At 34.8% G+C, this 23,177-nt stretch overlaps 1 long non-coding RNA gene across 1 annotated transcript; it reads left to right on the top strand.

Moving 5' to 3' along the window:
- The first annotated feature begins 18,781 nt into the window (after window positions 1-18,781).
- Window positions 18,782-20,059, top strand: LOC119189409. Its single transcript, XR_005112409.1, has 2 exons — window positions 18,782-18,940; window positions 19,548-20,059. It is a non-coding gene; the product is annotated as an uncharacterized LOC119189409 (long non-coding RNA).
- The last annotated feature ends 3,118 nt before the right edge of the window (window positions 20,060-23,177 follow it).

Raw genomic sequence — 23,177 nt, 5'->3', positions numbered from 1 at the left:
CCACATATCACATTATGGAAGGAATATAAACTCCGAAATGTGCGTGTAATAGCTGCGGCCCAAAGTAACCCTTCGGTAGGGGAGCCCAATAGATTAGGGGTTTACTCAAGCGCAGCAGATTAACATAAGGAGATATCTTGCTCCCTGTTGAGTGCATCCATCAAATATTTTTATTTTATTTATTTATTTTTACTTATTTTCCACAAACAACTATTGTACAGGTAATACCCAATGTCCAAATAAAATATGTAATGTCCTTCTATATAATAGAGCCCAATATCTGCCCATGGCATTAAGTCCGCCTGTATACCATGTGTACAAAGTGTTAATAAATAAATAAATAAATAATAGTTTCGTATGTCTGTAGCCGCCGATCCGAAAAGTAAATAAAAACTATCGTTAGAAATACTCGAGCGCGTTAGATTAATGGTAACATAAACACGATACGACAACAAGTTGATAAGTCTATAGTAATTTGACCCGCTCGAATATTTCAGAAGGGCGATTAATTATTGCATTTTTAAAAGGATGCCACGAACTCGCGTCACGTCCGCATCGTCAGTTTTTTTAATGGGAGCTTCTTTCAAGGTTATTTCACATCCCCTCTTAATATCTGACGCGCTCGAATATTTCTATGTCACTGTTTCTATGAAAACTTGTAAACGCTCTCACCACCGTCGAAGAGTTATATCACAATTAAGCCATTTTTTCTTTCTACCCTGTAATCTTTAAAATTTAATAGTTCTCAATAACGCTCAAATACATTCTCATTTACCGTCGTCGGCTCCCCTACTAATTTAGGGATAAACTCATGAATTTCAATTATGAAAAAAACGCAGGTAAAAAAAAATATGTAATATATATAAAAAATGTTACCAAATTTACAAATCTAATATACATTCACGATTTAGTTAGTTATAATGCGTAATTTATTCCACCAATTCTCCAATAATTATACCACCATAATATATCTTCTTTACGGAATGAAAATTTATATCCGCTATTGAAACATAACATACGCCCAAACACGTTTTATTGGTTACATCGATAAATTTTACAATTGAACGGGAATTGACACAACGATGATTCAATTATTGACTCGTTGACAAGTGTTTGGCCATGACTAAGCAAAATATGTATTTATACTAACTTGTTATTTGAACGCTGATACAATACATCCTGAAATCGGGCTGCTGAGTTATGCCATTCTGGTTCTAGGTAATTCATTTAAGTAGCCATTAATTCATTATCATTGTTTCATTTATGTTAAAATACGAGCAGTGATAGTTAAACTCCACACTAATCATACCTTCAATCATAATCAGTGCTGAATCTACTATTTTCTTCATTACATCGTTTTGAGGAAGAAAATTATACGTTATTTAATGACATATGAATTCTAATAAAATAAATGGTAAAACCCTTCATTGATACAATTAATGTTTTGTTTGCCTTTTAAGTTTATCTAGCACTAGCGAAAGTAAATCGCAATTTCAGCATAAAGTCATATGATAATTTTTTAACAAATGCGAAAGTTTGTAAAGACGTTTAGATGTTTGTTAAAAATAAATTCAGAAACGCAAGATTTGGATGAAATTTGGCACACCGATACACCATAATATTATCTTGGATTTACATAATTATCATAGGCTTCTCGTGTCCTGGAAAGCGCACAACAAAACTTTTATTCCCAGAAAGGTCATTGCGCAGGCAGAGCTGCGTCAACATTAATAAATACATAGTATTATGCGAGCAGTAAATATATATTATATGTATGACACATGTGTCTATGATTAACAAATAAAAAATGAATAAAATCGAATTAAAACAAAACGAATGTGAATTGTTAACATCGTATTTATTGTGATACCGCAACTAAATTATGTTAAGTGGACACTTGCTTTTGTTTGCCACGCACACGTCTTCGCGACATGACCTCACTCAATCGCTCATATTTTAAAAATAAAGAATAATGTAAAACCTCAGGTGAGGAGAAAGATAGTCGAAACGTATTTCCTCCATTTGTTGTTTACTTGGCCTTGGATGAGACCTCCACCAGTTGCCTAGTATTAAGTAATTGATAAAGTAGGTACCTTGTAGAAATGCATAAAAAGAAAGTAAGTACGCGAGATATAAACCTAGGAACAATGTTTAGGGTATTAAGAGTATAAAAACTAGAATACAAGGATATAAGGGTAGTGAGGTTTATTAAAACTCTGCATCTGAATTAATTAAATAAAAGCAAATAAATTATTTTCTATTTTTGCATAGTAACAATTTCACTTGGTATCAAAAATTATAATAATGCATTTTTTAAAATACTATTTCGAACTGCAACCAATACTATTTTAATTTAAAATCCGAAATAAAAACAAATTCCACACTATCTAAATTAAATATTAATCAACAATTCACAGGCGCCAGGGACAAACAATTAGGAATATTCCATACATTGGCTTCATTGATCGTTGAACTATCTTAAGCAAATAACGATACTATCATAAGTATTAGGTATATTATGTTCAGTTTTACATAACTACTAAACATACCGTTAGCTTATAATAAACTTGTGTATAATCTTGCCAGACCAGTACATATTTAATACATTAAAAATAAAAAACTAAAGATATTATTCGTTTGTTTTGAAAATAACGCCCTTTTTACTCTGTGCCACATTGTATAATATTACTATTAATTATGGTTTTGGATATGTAATAAATAACTTACTTATGCTATTGGTAACAAGTAAAGTCCATAATTGCTTGTTATTCCATACGAAAAGATGATCTTTCCTCAAACGCATTTCCTGAGCCGTAGCTCAGATGACATAAGCATGCCAAAAATATTATACATCTTTGGTCAAGTTTCGGTCTAGGCCTATTTGATCTCTTCAAGTCAGAAGGAACATTGACAATAGTAAATTGAAAACATAACTCAGAAGTTGCTTACTTAACTTAGGAATTTAGTATAAATAACTGTTAATTTTATAGTAATTTTATAAGTAAACAATATTGATATCCTGTAGCTATTTCGTGTCGAAATGGTTTATAGCGCCTTCTTATCTATATCTATACTATTATATAAAGCTGAAGAGTTTGTTTGTTTGTTTTTTTGTTTGTTTGTTTGTTTGTTTGTTTGAACGCGCTAATCTCAGGAACTACCAGTCCAAATTGAAAAATTCTTTTTGCGTTGGATAGCCCTTTGTTCGTGGAGTGCTATAGGCTATATATCATCACGTTATACCCAATAGGAGCGGGGCAGTAATGGCTAATCTCAGGAACTACCGGTCCAAACTGAAAAATTCTTTTTGTGTTGGATAGCCCTTTGTTCGTGGAGTGCTATAGGCTATATATCATCACGCTATGACCAATAGGAGCGGAGCAGTAATGACTAATCTCAGGAACTACCGGTTCGAACTGAAAAATTCTTTTTGTGTTGGATAGCTCTTTATTAGTGTAGTGCTATAGGCTATATATCATCACGCTATGACCAATAGGAGCGGAGCAGTAATGGCTAATCTCAGGACCTACCGGTCCAAACTGAAAAATTCTTTTTGTGTTGGATAGCCCTTTGTTCGTGGAGTGCTATAGGCTATATATCATCACGCTATGACCAATAGGAGCGGAGCAGTAATGACTAATCTCAGGAACTACCGGTTCGAACTGAAAAATTCTTTTTGTGTTGGATAGCTCTTTATTAGTGTAGTGCTATAGGCTATATATCATCACGCTATGACCAATAGGAGCGGAGCAGTAATGACTAATCTCAGGAACTACCGGTTCGAACTGAAAAATTATTTTTGTGTTGGATAGCTCTTTATTAGTGTAGTGCTATAGGCTATATATCATCATCTATACTATTATATAAAGCTGAAGAGTTTGTTTGTTTGTTTGTTTGTTTGAACGCGCTAATCTCAGGAACTACCAGTCCAAATTGAAAAATTCTTTTTGCGTTGGATAGCCCTTTGTTCGTGGAGTGCTATAGGCTATATATCATCACGCTATACCCAATAGGAGCGGGGCAGTAATGGCTAATCTCAGGAACTACCGATCCAAACTGAAAAATTCTTTTTGTGTTGGATAGCCCTTTGTTCGTGGAGTGCTATAGGCTATATATCATCACGCTATGACCAATAGGAGCGGAGCAGTAATGACTAATCTCAGGAACTACCGGTTCGAACTGAAAAATTCTTTTGTGTTGGATAGCTCTTTATTAGTGTAGTGCTATAGGCTATATATCATCACGCTATGACCAATAGGAGCGGAGCAGTAATGACTAATCTCAGGAACTACCGGTTCGAACTGAAAAATTATTTTTGTGTTGGATAGCTCTTTATTAGTGTAGTGCTATAGGCTATATATCATCATCTATACTATTATATAAAGCTGAAGAGTTTGTTTGTTTGTTTGTTTGTTTGAACGCGCTAATCTCAGGAACTACCAGTCCAAATTGAAAAATTCTTTTTGCGTTGGATAGCCCTTTGTTCGTGGAGTGCTATAGGCTATATATCATCACGCTTTACCCAATAGGAGCGGGGCAGTAATGGCTAATCTCAGGAACTACCGGTCCAAACTGAAAAATTCTTTTTGTGTTGGATAGCCCTTTGTTCGTGGAGTGCTATAGGCTATATATCATCACGCTATGACCAATAGGAGCGGAGCAGTAATGACTAATCTCAGGAACTACCGGTTCGAACTGAAAAATTCTTTTTGTGTTGGATAGCTCTTTATTAGTGTAGTGCTATAGGCTATATATCATCACGCTATGACCAATAGGAGCGGAGCAGTAATGACTAATCTCAGGAACTACCGGTTCGAACTGAAAAATTATTTTTGTGTTGGATAGCTCTTTATTAGTGTAGTGCTATAGGCTATATATCATCACGCTATGACCAATAGGAGCGGAGCAGTAATGACTAATCTCAGGAACTACCGGTTCGAACTGAAAAATTATTTTTGTGTTGGATAGCTCTTTATTAGTGTAGTGCTATAGGCTATATATCATCACGCTATGACCAATAGGAGCGGAGCAGTAATGACTAATCTCAGGAACTACCGGTTCGAACTGAAAAATTCTTTTTGTGTTGGATAGCTCTTTATTAGTGTAGTGCTATAGGCTATATATCATCATGCTATGACCAATAGGAGCGGAGCAGTAATGACTAATCGCAGGAATTACCGGTTCAAACTGAAAAAATATTTTTGTGTTGGATAGTTCTTTGTTCGTGGAGTACTATGGGGTATATATCATCACGCTATGACCAATAGGAGCGGAGCAGTAATGGCTAATCTCAGGAACTATCAGATCGAACTGAAAAAAATATTTTTGTGTTGGATAGCACTTTGTTTCTGGAGTGCTATAGGCTATATATCATCACGCTATGACCAATCGGAGCGGAGCAGTAATGAAACATGTTGCAAAAACGGGGAAAAATTATTAGTTTTGAGAGCTTCCGTTGCGTGCGCTGCGTAAACGGTTAAAGTTATGCAACAATGATGTATGACGGGATTATTCCTCTTAAAAAGTTCTAAAAAATATATTATAAAACAAAAGTCCCCCGCTGCATCTGTCTGCCTGAACGTGTTAAACTCAAAAACTACCCAACGTATTAAGATGAAATTTGGTATGGAGACAGTTTGAGAGGCTCCCGGGAAACTACTACTTTTATAACGGAAAACTTTAGCCTGAAAAACTTTATAACGCGGGCGGAGCCGCGGGCAAAAGCTAGTTTAATATATAATAGGCAAATGTAGTTGTTATTAAGAGATTTTGAAACGTATACATAAATATATTGATAAAGTTATAGAACAGTTTGTGGATAGTGTTGATATTTTGTAAACATGTGTATCAATTGTTTACAGTTTTCACCCTACTACACTTATCACGCCACACTATACGTTCAAATGACACGTGTCTAAAATAAATATATTATTTTTCATTAAAGCTATAATAGGTATTCGAAGGTTCACAGGGTATCAGCGAAACAAAACATTGTGTTATTGTTTTAATCTTGTAATGTAACATTTGACTTTCTTTTTATACATTTCGTGCCACCTTTTTCCTCACAATATTATATTATAAAGTCATGTCAATATTATTGTTAATGTTATATAATAAGGTGATTTATCACGTTCATCAGTATGTCGTTTGTTTTAAACTTAGTCAAACACTGAATAAATCAATTTAATATGTTTATTACGCAAACCTAACAAGTCCAGACAATCGTATCTAAAAAATAATATTAAAGCATTAGTAGAATAATTCGGAAGCTACGTAGTACGTAACGGATGACCTGATCAGGCGACATAGTTGGCAGAATACGCTAATTAAACTAGTGCCAAGGTGTGCACTTCCTTATTTTTCAACAGTTACATTGTTTATATTACAGGTGCTCCAGATAAATAATCGGGAAGGTTTCACTGAAGAAAAGACAATATTAAGTCTATTTATTAACTTAAACGGACCCAATTTTGCTAAAAAATTATAAACATCCATTGAATCATTATATTCACCAGAATAAATAAGTTCTTATTGGTTTAATTATTATTGAATAAATATTTTAATTTTATTATTCAATGATTAGGAGTTTCGAAATTTGGGGGTCTAAAGGAGCTCTTAAATCAATTCATAGTATAAAATTATGGTATGTTCGTTACATACCAAAATATATTATGTTATGTTTTTGTGTCTTTTCTTATTTCATTCAAATTTTTCGATTAGAGATATAATTATATGTCACAATACAGATGTTTTATATGCTCTCATCTCTCTAAATTTAACGCATGCGCAGACTTACAGAGAAAAATATTATATTAATCAAAATATACTAATAAATTTTACATTCACACAATGATAATTATCATTATTTTAAAGTAACGCTTCATTAAAAATAATAAAACATAATGAATAGACTACGACAATGTTTTGACATCAGTCTCCTACAATACCGGCATACTTTATTAAATGCAAACGTGAATCAATAAACAAACTTTCATGACATGCTTATTATTGAAAGAAAATAAATTAAGATTATAAATACATAATTATAGGTAAAGTTGGAACAAATCTGGGTTACGATGTGATAATTAAGCAATTTACCATTTATATTGCATTGCCAAATGTCAATGTTCAATTATCAATTCTGGAACTGATGCAACAGAGTCGCTACAGCTATTTTAGAATATAGGCGTGGGTAAATTTCACCCCTGATAGAAACCGCGACCAAAATCTAGTCTTTGCTAAAACACCTCAAAATGTACTGCGACGTTAATAACATGTTGTAACAATTTCTAGACGTTTTCTCAAAAACGTAAAGGCTAATCTGCCTGTGACGCTTAGCACTGCTTTATAGATTCAAGACGTGCCCAGACGCATGTCGACTGATCTATTTTGAAAATTTTAATGATGTTTAAATCATAACATTTAAGTACATCATGTCAATTTATCATGTCTTTTGGAATACACAACAACAGAAATCACAGTTATTATTTATAGAGAAAAAGCAATGTCATCTGACTTCTGAACGAAAGCAATGTTTTGTTTCTAAGTGTTTTCAACATGAATAATGTCATTTGTAATTAAATGAAATTGACTGCCTCGGTGGCGTAGTTGTACTGCATGCGCGGTACGGCATCGCTGAGGTCCTGGGTTCGAATCCGGGTCGGGCAAAGTTATATTTGGGTTTTTCTGCTCAGTATCAGCCTGGAGTCTGGAATTTGCGCCCAATATGGCGATAGGCTCACCATCTATTACATCATGGGACGGAACATACTGCGAAAAATGGGTGCCTTGGTTACGCCTCTGCATACCCCTTCAAGGACAAATGCGTGATGTCTGTAATTACTTAAATGAAAATAATTACATTTTGTAACTAATTTTAGACGCCTATACACAGTTTAAATTCAATGAATCTCAGTTAAATAGTATTTAAATATATGTCGCCGCAGCACCTCGTTATTCGTTGAATTGGTGAATTTCCGGAGCGATAGTGGCGCCATCTATCATTACATCGAGGAAGTATTAGAAGAGGAGGGAGGTCGATTGCTGTCAATATAAGGACCGGCCGAACGACGAGAGCTCAATCTTGTAGAAGTTCTTGTACGAGTTTTATTTGGACGCTCGAACCGAGCACATTGTGTATCCCGCTAGTGTTACTATGCAGTAAATTGTTAGTGAAGTAAAGAAGTGTTTCAATAATTGAATAACTGTCTGGAAAATAAATATAGACCGGTGATACTTTACCGGTCATGTAAAAAAATAACCAAGTAAAAGAGTTTTCACTCCGACATCAGAATTGGGATAAGTAATCGATGCCCATAGAATTGGATTGTGTTCACTACATACCAACGCTATGTAGCATACCATGCTATGTGTAAACAACTTTGAATGATAAAATGTCTGCGGGTACCGCGATCCAATTGCTACAGCGTTCCTGTATGGGTGCCGCGCATGGTGTGAAAATTCTACGGAGGCGTCTTGGTTAAAGTAACTACGTGAGTGACGAATGGCGGTTGATGCTAACTGGCCTATCGCAGAGTATGTTTATCGACGCCTGGAAAGTGTGGTATCGTATGACTCATAACCCTTTTTTATTTGACTACCTTCAAAACATACTTGTCATGCGTACACAGTACGAGTACAACTACTGCTCTAAGTCCTGGATTCGAATCCCGGGTCGAGCCAAAAATAATTGTAACTGAGTTTTTCCATTTTGAAAATTACTTTAGTCGCAACTCTGAGTCGGGTAGTTAGTAGTGTAACAACCCCGTGCCCCGGAAAGCACGTGAAGCCTTTGGTCTTGGGCTTGAGCACTCTCCGGTCATGTCTGATTGCCGTCTCACCGGATTATTGGCCACTGTGACAAAATTCGGTTATGAGGAATTCATTCATTAATTAAACACTTACTTGAGGGTGAGTTATTTTCCCGTAATCTCAGGAGAATTAGTTTTATCATGTGTTATTGGAAGTGATATCCGATCTAGTTTGTAGGTAGATTTGTTTGTGATGCAATAAAATTGCTGTTGACAAAGAATACTTTGTAATTCAAGGTGCTGGATGGTGTTTTTACTGTTTACGGGCGGTCGTATCGCTTACCATCAGGCGAACGGCAAGCTCGTCTCAGCATACAAAAAAAAAAAAAGGGAGGGTTTGAAAAGTCCGACATGAATGAGATTGAAGTCGGAATAGGCCAAACGATGATGCTGTTTTGGTTTTTGTTTTTTGTGTGCAGAAATATGTTCGCGGGCGTGCGCAGACGCGTCTCATGCGGTGCGAGTACGCGCATCAGGGGGTGCGGATGCAAAGCTACGCGCTCCAGACTGCGCGGGTACAAGCATCCAAATTGGGAAGAACCTCCGAGAACTCTGCGAGAACCTCCGAGAACCTACTAACCTTGCAAAATTGATTTTCTTAGCAGTTCTGCTTATGTAACAACTGTGACAAAACAACGCAAGTTGCTTTGCGTTAAAATTCAATTATTCATTTATTATTTTCATAATGCTTACAACTACACTTTTACAATAATCAACGAGAATAAAATATCTGGAGAGTGGTACCTCTGAGCTAAGTCATGTGTTACCCTTGTGCTAACCACGGGTCCTTGATGTATCCACATGTGAACCCTGAGATACCGTTGGGACGCCTTGTGGAACTGTGATTAGACATGTGCACACCACAGATTCTAAATTGACAAAACAGTGCATTAGGGATGTCTTTGTGTACCGTACTTTACAATAACCTGCGAGAATAAAATATCTGGAGAGTGGTACCTCTGAGCTAAATCATGTGTTACCCTTGAGCTAACCGCGGGTCCTTGATGTATCCACAAGTGAACCCTGAGATACCGTTGGGACGCCTTGTGGAACTGTGATTAGACATGTGCTCACCACAGATTCTAAATTAATAAAATGGTGCATTAAAGATGTCTTTGTGTACTGGCCTTACAGCAATAATGCTTTCAAAATAAGCAACATGGGTTGCTCACAGTTGTACTAATAAGAGGAAGTTCTTTCTATTCTTACAGAATCAAAATCTACTTACGAGAATCAACGAGGTCGGTGCAGAGCATGCTGCACCGCCTGTTGGTATGGCCATGCTGGCGCAAATACAACAGTTCATCACATTTTATTTGACCAGTACTCACGTGGAGTGAGCTGTGTCTTTTACAACTTACCATATGCCATCACTAAGAGTGAGCTTTAAGTTTGCCTGTATTCACGTGGAGTGAACAAGCTACTCGTGAAACCCATGTTCCATATCCAAAGCTATGTTGCTTACAAATAAATTGACTGAGGTGTACTGTGGAAGTAAACACCTTGGCAATGAGTTTCTGTTACAGAAAACGAATGACCCAGCGATGCAGAGCACGCATCGCATTTCAGAATGGCCGTGTCGCCGCAGCACCTCGTTATTCGTTGAATTGGTGAATTTCCGGAGCGATAGTGGCGCCATCTATCATTACATCGAGGAAGTATTAGAAGAGGAGGGAGGTCGATTGCTGTCAATATAAGGACCGGCCGAACGACGAGAGCTCAATCTTGTAGAAGTTTTTGTACGAGTTTTATTTGGACGCTCGAACCGAGCACATTGTGTATCCCGCTAGTGTTACTATGCAGTAAATTGTTAGTGAAGTAAAGAAGTGTTTCAATAATTGAATAACTGTCTGGAAAATAAATATAGACCGGTGATACTTTACCGGTCATGTAAAAAAATAACCAAGTAAAGAGTTTTCACTTCGACATATATATAAACAATATGATATAATTATAGGCGGAGATATGGCATGCCGTGGTCGATTTATATCAAGATTATAGCAAACTTGCCGCTCCTTGTAATTATTTATTATTCTATTGTTCTTATAGGAGATATTGTAGACTCATGTATTACAATGTTGCGTAGAGAAAGTTCATTTACGGAACATAATAATAAATAATCCATTTCTTCATTGAAATTAAACTAATTTTCGGATTATATCGCGGTGTTAGTATTTTATTTTCTCCCGACGTTTCGAAGACTTTGCAGCCTTCATGGTCACGGGGGGGACTGAGGTGTTGTTCATCCGTAAAGTCAAAGTTACAATATCTACCTACATTTTACAATTATACAACTTTTTAAAATTTTAGCTGTTGGTGGTCCGATCTACGCAGAATGAGCTCACAGTGTCTTGAAGTCTGGCAGCCGGTCTTTTGGGTTCCGATTTAATTAAATGTAGAACTGGATCCCAGGCTTGTGCAAGCTTCCAACCATCTTCCCTATTGAAATTAGGATGTTTTTTATTTCAATAGCCTCGCGAATCATCCTAGGCAGGAATCGGTGTTCTTTGGCGAGGATTTGTGGCTTGTCTAGTCGCAGATAATGATTGGCGCCTCCCTCAGACTGTTCAGCGACTGCAGACTTCGTCGAGCGTCGGTGTTTCACGTCAGCTATATGTTCTTTTACGCGGGTCCCTATATTTCTTTTTGTTTGCCCGATATAAGAGAGGCCACAGTTGCAATCTATTTTGTATACTCCCGGTTCTTGTAGAGGTATCATAATCCATTTCTTCGTCAAAAAATATAATCTTCCAATATTTTTCCTATGATTAATTTCCTGATGAAAACATATCAGTCAACAATGATTTCGATTTTTATATGGAATAATGTTTTTACCTACTCTGATATAATATCAAAGCGTAGAATATTTACGCATAAAAAGATATTGTTAATACATGATGCATCACTACTCACTACATTTAGGACAATTCGTCACAATGACCACAAATCACAGATAAGTGCATTCCGATATCGGCTAGAAGAAATCTAAAAAAGTATATAAATGTCTTTAAATAAAACAATATTATTTCGAATACTTATAATTTAGATTTTCAAAAAGATATATTCGGTATAACCCAATCAATATGAATGTTATCTGTAACCAAACTGTCTTTTGAAAACAGTTGGAAGTTAGAACAGGTATTGTTACCTCTTGTATCTATCTTCCTTATATAAGGATTTTTTGATGTGGGAATTCCATTTGTCGGTTTATAATCTTTTATGAAAATCAAACTACAACTTCTTTGAAGACATCTGGTAAGATGTCACCTACCTGATACCTACTAAGCTGTAGGTACAAATGTTACAAGAAAAATTATAAGGAAAAGCGGCTTGAATTTGGCCGTCCATGCTACTTGAAATATATGCCATACATTCTAATTTATATCTTAATTTGATATACCTACAATAAAAGTAAATATTTATATCTTTGCAACTGAATAAGTAAAAATTAAATTTTTAATTACTGCAACATTTCGACACTATGACAAAGAAAGGACAATGCCCAAAACCAGGCTATCTTTGCGTCAGTGATGCGTCTTAACCAAATATCCACGAAAAATCATCATTTTAATTATTACTTCATTTGTATTTATTTCCGTCAAAAGCGAATGGGGGTTTAAAAGATATGAAAAAAAAGTTGTTTAATTGTTACAAATAAAACACCGGATAATTTACTGCCAATATGGCGAATTGATACCAATTCATAACAAATTCCCTTTTTAAATGGAATAAAAAAGTACATATTATGTACAATAAATGTGCCCGTATTTGAATCTATAATATATGTATTAAATATATTATTCATCTTAAATATATTGTAATAAACTAATATATTTTATTTAATAATTATGACCAAACTCCAAATTAAGGGAGGCCTATGTTCAGCAGTGGACAGCTGTAGGCTGATGATGATGATGATGATGGTGAAACTCCAAATAGCTGGTAAAAAAAGGGAAAATATTAATTGTTCCAAAAACAAACAAATAGCGACTTGTACTTGCATTGACAAAAATACAATGGTCAGCTAGAACATGTCTGGAATTTATTTTTAATTAATGAATATATGGGTACTGATTTTTATTATACTGGCAATTGAAATTAATGACATTTTGACACTTCAATATTGTTTGAATGTTAAATCGTTAAAATATTTTAATATATTTTATCTTATATTATATCTTCAAGATCGGAGTGTTTTTCTTATGTATTTTAATGTTGAATCGAAAAATCCTATGTTAAAAACAACGTATATAATATGCGTTTCGAACTTTGAGACGGAAGTCTTTTAGTAAGCAACACAATGTCGTCTAGAGCCTAGACCCAGGACAGTTAATCGAGACCGCATATCCCGGCGGTGTATTGACTGCACCTTTGCGGCGCCACAGCAACGACAAGTATATTTCTTGGACGAGCTGTCCAGTTTGTAAGTTATGTAGATTATTATTAACATACCCACAATGTGGGAAATATTTTGCCAAAGTTAAAGAAAACAGTTTAACAATAAAAATAATCTGAACATCTTTACTCAACTTCTACATTATATTTTAGATTTCAAGGCTGGAATGAGTTTATACTGCCTGCTGGAGACCAGCTAATAGAGAGGTTCACAGACAACAACATGACATGACCCGACCAGCGCTGCAAGAAGTCATTCACTCACTTCAGGAGTATATATAAACGTGTTGCAGCTATATTAAATTCTTGTTTTTATTTTGGGATGCCAAAAATATATACCTTTTTAATATACATCTATATAACAATATGCATCGGATTTCGTATTTCTGGTTTTATTTTTCTTTCCCTATTATAAATAACTATTGCCTAATCAGGCTGTGAAGTGAGTACCTGGGTTCAATTTCCAGGCCAAGCAACATTTTATCTCGGTATTTTTAACATGAGTTGCCTGGGATCGGAATCCTCCAAATAGGGTTGGCGTCAGGCATACGGCCGGTCATAAAAACTAAGCTGAATCTTTTCTACAATATGTGTTGACGCCATATTGGGGTGAGATAATGGTAGATGGAAATAAAGATTAATCCATGTAATAGAATAAGTCGTAAGTCAGAAAAACATATACACAAAAGGTCAGGTAACATATGTATGCTCCGAAAAAAAACTAATATTCCGCCATACTATGTTAAAAGTTTTATTGGAGTTTCGTCTTATCAGATATATTAGTACCTATGAGTTTCTTATGAGGGCAATTAACGCTAGGTGAAAAGACCGTCCACTAATCGCTTATAGCAATAACAAGTAGGTACTGCAATATTGAACTTAATCAGGCACGTAGGTACTTTCTACCTTACATTATTGCAGTCCATACTTAACCTCAAAATAACCGCGCTATAAAAATTCTGATTACTCCGAACTCCCATCGAATATCTAATTGTTTTCAAATTGTATAAAAATTAGGATATATTCCCTATAGTTTTGTGAAGGTTTTGTACAGACGCAAGCGTAGCCCAACTCTCATACAAAAATGGGCATTCTCCTTTTAAGTCACACCAATTAAGCATTCTTTCAATTTTATAACGAGAAGAAACTGGGTACCCTATTTTATTATTTTATATTGTGATAGAAAAGTATATAGGTATTTATTAAGAATGTAATAGGAATTTTAATACTTTACTGCCAAAAACAGCTTTTTGTAAAATAGCTTAGTACTAAATAATGACACCGCTGACGTGAACAAGAACAATTTTAGTGTTTTTTTACTGCAGGAAAATAAACACATACAACTGAAGATGAGACGTGTCGAGATTTATACCCAAAATATCTAGTGACGCGCAATCGCCATTAATTCAGACGAGGATCGTGATGAACATACGCAAATGCAAAAATCCTCTCTTGATTTGGAATCAGTCCAATAAGAAAATAATCAGACCGTTAAACATGATGTTATTTTTAAAATAAAAACCACTAATGTTAAGTTATCACCTTCCTCTTGAAATTTCTGCGAATAATTTTCCAAGTTTTCTTTCTGTTTAATACGAAAATAAGTATATTTTTAACTAATAAATCATCGAGGCTCTCATCATAATGTATTATATAAACCAGTAAAACAATTGTTAGTATATAGTTAAAGTATCGGATAGTTAGTAACTAATAAGGTGTAGTGGTAATGAACGAGGGCGTTGAAGCGCAAACATTATTGAATGGGGCCTGCGGAGCGGTTGATCCGTATTAAAGCCTTCAGAGTGAACGGTCAACTAAAGATCGTGAGACAAGTCCCAGATCATGTGTTTTCTGAAAGTCTATATGTAAGTTTGAAAATTATTTAATGAATAGTTAAAAACATTTGAAAAACCTTTTGGTTAAGTATATAAAAACTTTTTAATTAATGTCAATTGTAATTAAATGAAATGAACTGCCATGGAGGTGTAATTGTAGTGCATGCGCGGTACGGCAGCGCTCTGAAGTCCTGAGTTCGAAACCCGGGTCGGGCAAACTGATATCTGGGTTTTTCTACTTAGTATCAGCCCGGAGTCTTGAATTTGTGCCCGATATCACATCATAGGATGGAATACACTTGGCGAAAAGTGGGTGTCCTGGTTACGCTTCTGCATACCCTTCGGAGATAAATGCGTGATGTGTGTTTATGTAATTAAACGAAAATAGTTACATTTTGTAACTATTTTTGTGACGCCTATAGACAGTTTAAATTCAACGAATATATTAATACTACGATAAGAATTAATATACTTATTTAATATAGTTAGATATTAATCAAATAAAAAACACTACAATTGGAAAACGTGCACTCACTTGAAACTAACTATAATAACTAGACTCACCGTACAAACTACTTTATAGCTTAATAAATTGTATAAACGATGTGGAGTCGGCAAGTAGCCAGTATTAAAGCTTGGGGTAATGTAGTGATAGGCATGAAATTGAACCAACCTCTCAACGCGGCGCGAGTGGCATGCCCGCCGCCCTCCCGGTCCGTGCACCTGTCATAAGCACATCTGATATAAATTAACTACCAATATTCATTATAATAAGGGCGAGTTATGGAACCACTCTATAGAATGCCGGGCTATACATACAAATTGCATGGAATGTAAAATGCTACTTTGTGTCACTTAGTGCTAAATAAGTTTCCTTCATTTGTCATGCAAGATTAGAATTAAAAGTTACGTCAGGGGCCTACCACGTCAATTCATCCTTTTTTCAATTACGGACGTGCGAAAAGAAAAACAGCTTTGATAGCCATATAGGCAAAAGCTGATTTTAACTCGTAATAGCAAAATTACAAATTCGTTGCAGACCGAATAGGCCCCCTGACCATAACTAGGTATATACTTAAACCAATAAACTGGCTATATGCTAGTGTCTGATACTAGTTTCATTGGGTAAAGAAGGTGGAGTTGCTTTATATTTTGCATACAACGCAAATAAACTACATCGATCAGTGTGGTAACACTGTTCTACAGAAGATGTATTATTTTTGCAGTTTCATTTAGTGCGGACAGTGATACCGTTCATACCGCCAAGATCCACCATATTGCCATTTATTTGCACAAATATTGGCAGCAAACACATAATATTACTACACTACGTTTACTTGTTATTCTAAAAGGATGTTAAAATGGATGTTTAATACCAATAACGTTATTAAGGGTAGATACCCTTATAAATATTTTCTGTGTAATAGGTAAAATAGAAGTTATAAAGAAAACATGAGAAAAACTTATAACGCAGTCCTCAATAAAATCAAATACCTAATATAGTACTTAATTCAAACCACGCAATATCTTTGAGAATATAAAAAAGATATAACAAATTGCGTGGTTACTAAAACATGGTTTATGACCATTTTAAGAATTAATTTTGACAAAAGTATACATAATATTTTTAAAGATACACAAATATTGCACCTATTTAATAAACTAATGCACTACTCTTTATAATCAAATCTCTTTGTAGATCATTTAATTTACGAACCACAAAAATTTCAACATAAACAATAAAACGAATGCATAGTTCCATGAAAATCCGCCAGACGGGTCAAAGTCCTCGTATAACACGAAAGTGCGCAATAAAATTTGAAACCTTTCAAGACGATCTGCGAACTTTAACTACTGGTATCAATAAAACCAAATAAGATTTTTTACGAATGTGTTTTTTTAATCACGCTATTTATTCTTTATACAAATTATACTTTAGTATACCAAAAGTAACATTTATACGCAATCAAATAGACTTAATTTTACCCGGACGGTATTGCGCATTTTTCGTTTCACAATTTACCCAAAAATTTAATACTCCAAATAAATGCGATGACCTGGTAAAATAATTCAAATCACTTGGCAGAGCGTCTAAAAAGAATATTGTCATGATTCCATGGCACATTTTAGTACCTATATCTGCTATAAATATAAATAGATAATTACAAACAAAATAGATAATGACAAATACATTGAGGGGACGTAAAACTATACTTAATTATAGGTTTAAACGATGTCCGATTGATAATGAGTCAATACAAAACAGTGACCTACAATTTGCGTGTATGGAATAAATTAACCATGAACTAGCAAAGTTACCTGGGCGCATCCGAGTACGGCATTCCATCTAACATCTGCTAAAACATGAATAAACCTAATCAAGCAAATCCTTTTATAATTAAACTGCAAACTTGTTTTATAATGTTCTTGTGTCCGAGTATTAAATTATTTAGTACACATATTTTAATATCTATCATTAAACTATGATCTCTGAGAACAGATCAGACCATTACACTAGCTTTTATTATTTTACGAGACACTTCAACAAGAAAGCTGAGCCAAGACAATCGTTTGTCCAACTTGCAAATTGTGAATGTAATGTTGACGTACCCTCACAATTTTATTGATATTTATGATCTGATGCTGATGCTTTTCTCTTATTGTTTAGAAAGTAACAATCTTATTCCCGTTTATTTAAGCGAATTGGCTTAACACCCGCACAATTGATGGCACTAGACACCAGTAGGCGTTGTAAAGAGCAGTCAATGTCGTCAGGTCCTGTATGACCGTGAGAATGGTCTCTCATACGGTTACTACTAGCAATTACGCTTCGAGTGTTAATAAAAATTGTGACAATTACAGCTGCGGATTCTATTTGGCTTCTACGAAATCTAACATTTAAAAGGTTTAATTTTTTACCTATATCTTACATCAAACTGCAGTACGCCCTGTGAATTGTAGTAATATGATATTCCGGTTTAAAGATTTATTTAGCCAATTTATTTAGGCGATATTTAGGAGACAATGCTCCATCGATGACTTTAAAAAATATTTGCATATACCTAAACATAAAAAACATGACTTGGAAAGATTACATTGCTTGTGTTTTAAAAATTCCTTAGTAAGTCGTAGGTATAAAGAATACAATTATGTATTTTTTGGATTGTAAGGGATTTTGACTTTGATTTTTTTTTTTGCCAAAAAGTTATTTTAAGCTTTTTCTTCCTTTAAACACTATAAACCGAACCCAACACAAAAAGAATAATTCCCAGCCTATTTTATATCTCAAGGAACTGCCAGCTGTATTTGCGATGGTTAAACGATATTTTTAGTATGAATATCTTGGAATATATATCTTGAAGCTATAATAAACGTAACACAAAAACAATCATCAAATCCTAATTGATTTTCAGGAGTTCCCCTCTTGCATCTTCGAAGTCCAAGGGTCCGTACCAATGAAATTAAAATGGGACTATTCCGCAGCTATAGGTTATCGAAGGTGAAAAAATAATTTAAATCGGGTAAAACATTTCGCTGGATTTTTTTACAATAATTAGATAAGCTCCTCGGCTTTATACGAATATATAATTTTGTGACTTTGTTGGTCCAGATTTAAAATGTAAATAATGTAACGGATATAAACAACGTATCGTGGATTCACATAATCTGATTTTTTTTATAAAAAATTCCCTTATGATACCATAGGGTACTTATATTATATTTGTATTAAGTCTATAAGAAGGTATACAAAAAATAATTTGGCCAATAAGAGTTCCTTAAAAGTGTTATGTTTACAACTTTAAGTTAATCATATTCATATAAATATTCCGAAAATGTCTTCATTATAAATATTTAAGTAAAACCTAAATCAATTAGCGCATTTAATTGGAGAAAATAATGGTAAGTACTAACTTTAAATTACTAATGTTTGTTTAAAACTACATGCGTCATATTTTTAAAACAAATGACAAAAGGGGAAAATACTACACAGTATTATAATTTATGTACATACGTTGTTCAACATAAGTATTACCTAAATATTTTTGTACAATATCTGAGGGTAAGATAATAAAACGCCGCCATGCATTCGTGTCTAGAAAAAGTTATGTTTACTATTCAACTTTTGCGTACGTCGACCTCTGCAAAAAGGTCAAGGTCATATCAATGATTGAATGAATGACAGTTTTATTGATAGCAACGCTGTTGCAATGAATTTAATGAAACCATTGCAATCATAACTGCAGCGTTAATGAAATAACAATAAGACAGTACAGGTTTTAATAGGATTCTAAGGGTCGGTGCACACTAACAGAATAATACACAAACCTGTTTTCACGCCGCGTCCTGTAATTGTAAATCCCACTATTTACTACGGCGAGAGCACATCACAACACTTCACTTCGTAAGTTTAATTTATCACGACGTTCAGTCGGTAATGATAACGAAAACGAAAGCGAAAGTGTATCGGTTGTGACTTCCTCATGTATTTACATGTGTGGCGGCACAGCGTGAGCCGTCGACTGGCGGTGAGGACGCGGGAAGGTCGCACTCCTCTGCCGCGCATGCGTCGTGGTCATCACAACATCGCCAAACTATGCCAATCTTCTGACCTCTGGCAAACTTTCGGCAATAAGCTTCAATATAAAATCACAACAAACTTTATTAAAGAACGGTGTAGGTAGGTATAAAAACATATGTTTTGAAGAATCTACTAACCATTAAAACCGCAGGAGTTTTGATTTTATATAATCCAAGACATTGTTTATATAAACTAAGTTAACCATGTCAACTTTACCGTGTGGAGACAGAAATACTGATTTTAACAATATTGTTTCCTACCTTATTTCCACAAATAGTTGCCCACGGCGACATCTTACGACTTTTTCTAGCACTTTTGCTCTGAAATAGTTGTAGAAATTTAACTTCCGCCATTTAGAGACTATGATAATTTATGTTATTTATTTAATTTACTTTAATATAATATGAAAATCAAAGCGAAAATAGACCATTCAAAAAAGGCGTAAAGATTTTATTTATTATGATATCGAAGCATGTCTCGCAGCTACTAACGACATCTCTTAGCAAATTTGATAAACTTACTGAATGCCTTTCTGAAAATTGATGTTTTCCATAGCTTCTAATAACCTTCCACTTAGGACTTTCTGTTTCTATTCACAACCTGAAAATACTAAAGCATGAATAAAACTGACTAGAAATTCAGGTACCGTATATGCAAACGCGGCCGCGGCGTGCCACTGTGCAGTTACATGGGGTAAAGTTTGTTAACTGGTGCCATGCGGAAATTTTATTCGAAGACAAAGGACGCGTGGAAATCGGTGTGTTACAGTTTTTCCCGCGTAAATCCCGACACACGAGATTTTTTACAACCACGCGACCTCTTCAACAGTAATCGTTATATTTTAATCAATTTCCATAAAACCGTAATGTACTATTAACCTAAACATTCCTCAGATCATTTATAAAGTATCAAAAGCGCTATGATTACTTCTCGCTACCCACTCGTAACATGTTACCTATTTGGCTTGCTGTTAGTCCGTACTTGTGTTACTTTTGTCACTGAATTGAATTTATCTAAGTACCTTTCAACTTGGTGCTACTCGTAGTTTCACCCACATGAAAAGCCTTTCCCGTTAACATAATAGCTAAATCACTGTATCGATCCATAGCGTCATCTACTTTAAAAATCGAATTAAAAAATTTAATATTACTCACGGAAACAAGTTACCGGAGTACAGAATACCATATACATTAATCCAGGAAATGGTCAATCCGTAAGGTAAATTTCATCCAAATCTGTTCAGCATTTGCTGTTTTTCACAAATATGGGCATTTATAATGTAGTTTAATTTAAGTACTATATGTTGCTCGTGGCTTCGCTGTTTAAAAAATCTTCACGCCATATCCGTTACCAAAGTCGCTGAATAATAGCGCCAGCTGTGCGACACCAGCGCCACCTGCTTTGAAATCAATTCAAAATTAAATTATTTCTTACTGAAGCAAGTTGTCAGAATATAAATTATAAAGTAGCCTTTAGGTTGATGTAGAGCTTGGTCTACATGTGCCAAATTTCATCCGTTCAACTGTTTCTGAGTTCATTTCTAACAAACCATCTGAACACTAAAATATTCAAAGATTTGCACAACCTTTCTCGTTTATAATATTAATAAGATACTAAGTAAAACACTATTTCTACACATTTACAGACTTTGGAAGTTGAGTTTAGCGTGATAAGTTCGTGGGTATACAATACATAGTATTTATATGTTCAGAAAATTTACGTATTCTTAGATAAACACTGAAACTGTTTAACAGCTTTAAATTAAATTTTAGACATAGGTCATGTCAAGGACTAATTAATATATTGACTGTTTTTTTTCCGGAAAACTACATACTCTTTTATGCTGGGAAAGATTTGCACACGAGGGGAGCCGCCTAAAATACCTAGTTATAAACTATACGGCCGAATTTACGTGCTTTAGCTTTATACATTTCTTGATATTTTGGAATGCTGAAATAGTCCATTGAAATGTTACATTTTTAGGCCTTACCTTGCGTTTTTTAGAGGACGCAATTTTATTTTTTTGAAGTGTAGGGGGGGTCAGTGTAAAGCTAAAACCAAGTTTGTGGGGTCGCCACCCTTGTCCCACGGCCGCCATCTTGAAAATAGGGGTTGAAATGTTTTTACGATGTATCTCTTAAACTATTTATCTGACAAAAAAAATATAAACATTTTTTGTTGCAAATTAAATTCACTACAACTTTGGTTCAGTAACTTTTTGTCGTAAAACTATAAATAAAAAAGTTATAAGTGAAAATGTTAAGAAATTCAATGTTAAGCAATGTCCATTGCAACTTCATCAGAACGTGTGTTTATAAGGTTCATAATACTTTTTTTTGTACTCTCATTACGTACAACACAAACCCGCGGTTGTCGGCTTCTACGCAAATTACTTGGATCCTGAATCGCTTTGGCACAGATGAAGCAATTGTTCACAAAATCAAAGTCTGGCTCTGGAGCTTCTGAAACTGACGATAATCTACTGGAGCTGCTGTTGCGACGACGAACATTATCGGTTCGATTGTCCTCGTAATAACAATAACACGCAATATGTACAGTAAGTAACTTCCAAAACAGTTCGTAAAATTTTTTTTTTGTGAACAATCAGTCGTCGCAGCAGCAGCTCCAGCAGTTTATCGTCAGTTTCAGAAGCTCCAGAGCCAGACTTTGATTTTGTGAACAATTGCTTCATCTGTGCCAAAGCGATTCAGGATCCAAGTAATTCGCGTACAAGCCAACAGCCGCGGGTTTGTGTTGTACGTAATGAGAGTACAAAAAGTATTATGAACCTTATAAACACACGTTCTGATGACGTTGCAATGGACATTGCTTAACATTGAATTTCTTAACATTTTCGCTTATAACTTTTTTATTTATAGTTCTACGACGAAAAGTTACTGAACCAAAGTTATAGAGAATTTAATTTGCCACAAAAAATGTTTATAATTTTTTTTTGTCAGATAAATAGTTTACGAGATACATCGTAAAAACCATTTCAACCCCTATTTTCAAGATGGCGGCCGTGGGACAAGGGTGGCGACCCCACAAACTTGGTTTTAGCTTTACACTGACCCCCCCTACACTTCAAAAAAATAAAATTGCGTCCTCTAAAAAACGCAACCCCAAATGTAACTTTTCAATGAACTAAAAATCATAATGAGAATTCAAAACAGCTGTAGACACGTGGACGAAACGCAAAAGTAAAATCTAAAATTCTTACTATTACATTTGTAAATTGCTATAGCCTATAACATGATTATTCTAACATTTTATGCATCTCTTAAATGCGCTCGAATAGCTCATTTGTTCGTTTACTGGCTTATGCTATGAAAAGCTTAAAACGCAAATTAAAAACAATAGAGAAGGCAGCTAATGTGAATGGATATGAAAAAAGCCTATTCAAACATTCACCTTTTCAGTATTTCTAAAGTCCGAAAACCGTTTCAAAGCTATAGTAGATCTATCTAGCTTCCTTAATGTTTTGTGTCTCTGAATGTAATTTAATTATAATCGTCTAGTAGTATTCCACGTCTTTTGCGGTGACATATAAGAACAATG

This window comes from Manduca sexta, chromosome 15, assembly GCF_014839805.1.
Source record: "Manduca sexta isolate Smith_Timp_Sample1 chromosome 15, JHU_Msex_v1.0, whole genome shotgun sequence".
NCBI classification, from domain to species: domain Eukaryota; kingdom Metazoa; phylum Arthropoda; class Insecta; order Lepidoptera; family Sphingidae; genus Manduca; species Manduca sexta.
This window is presented reverse-complemented; position numbering and strand designations above follow the sequence as displayed.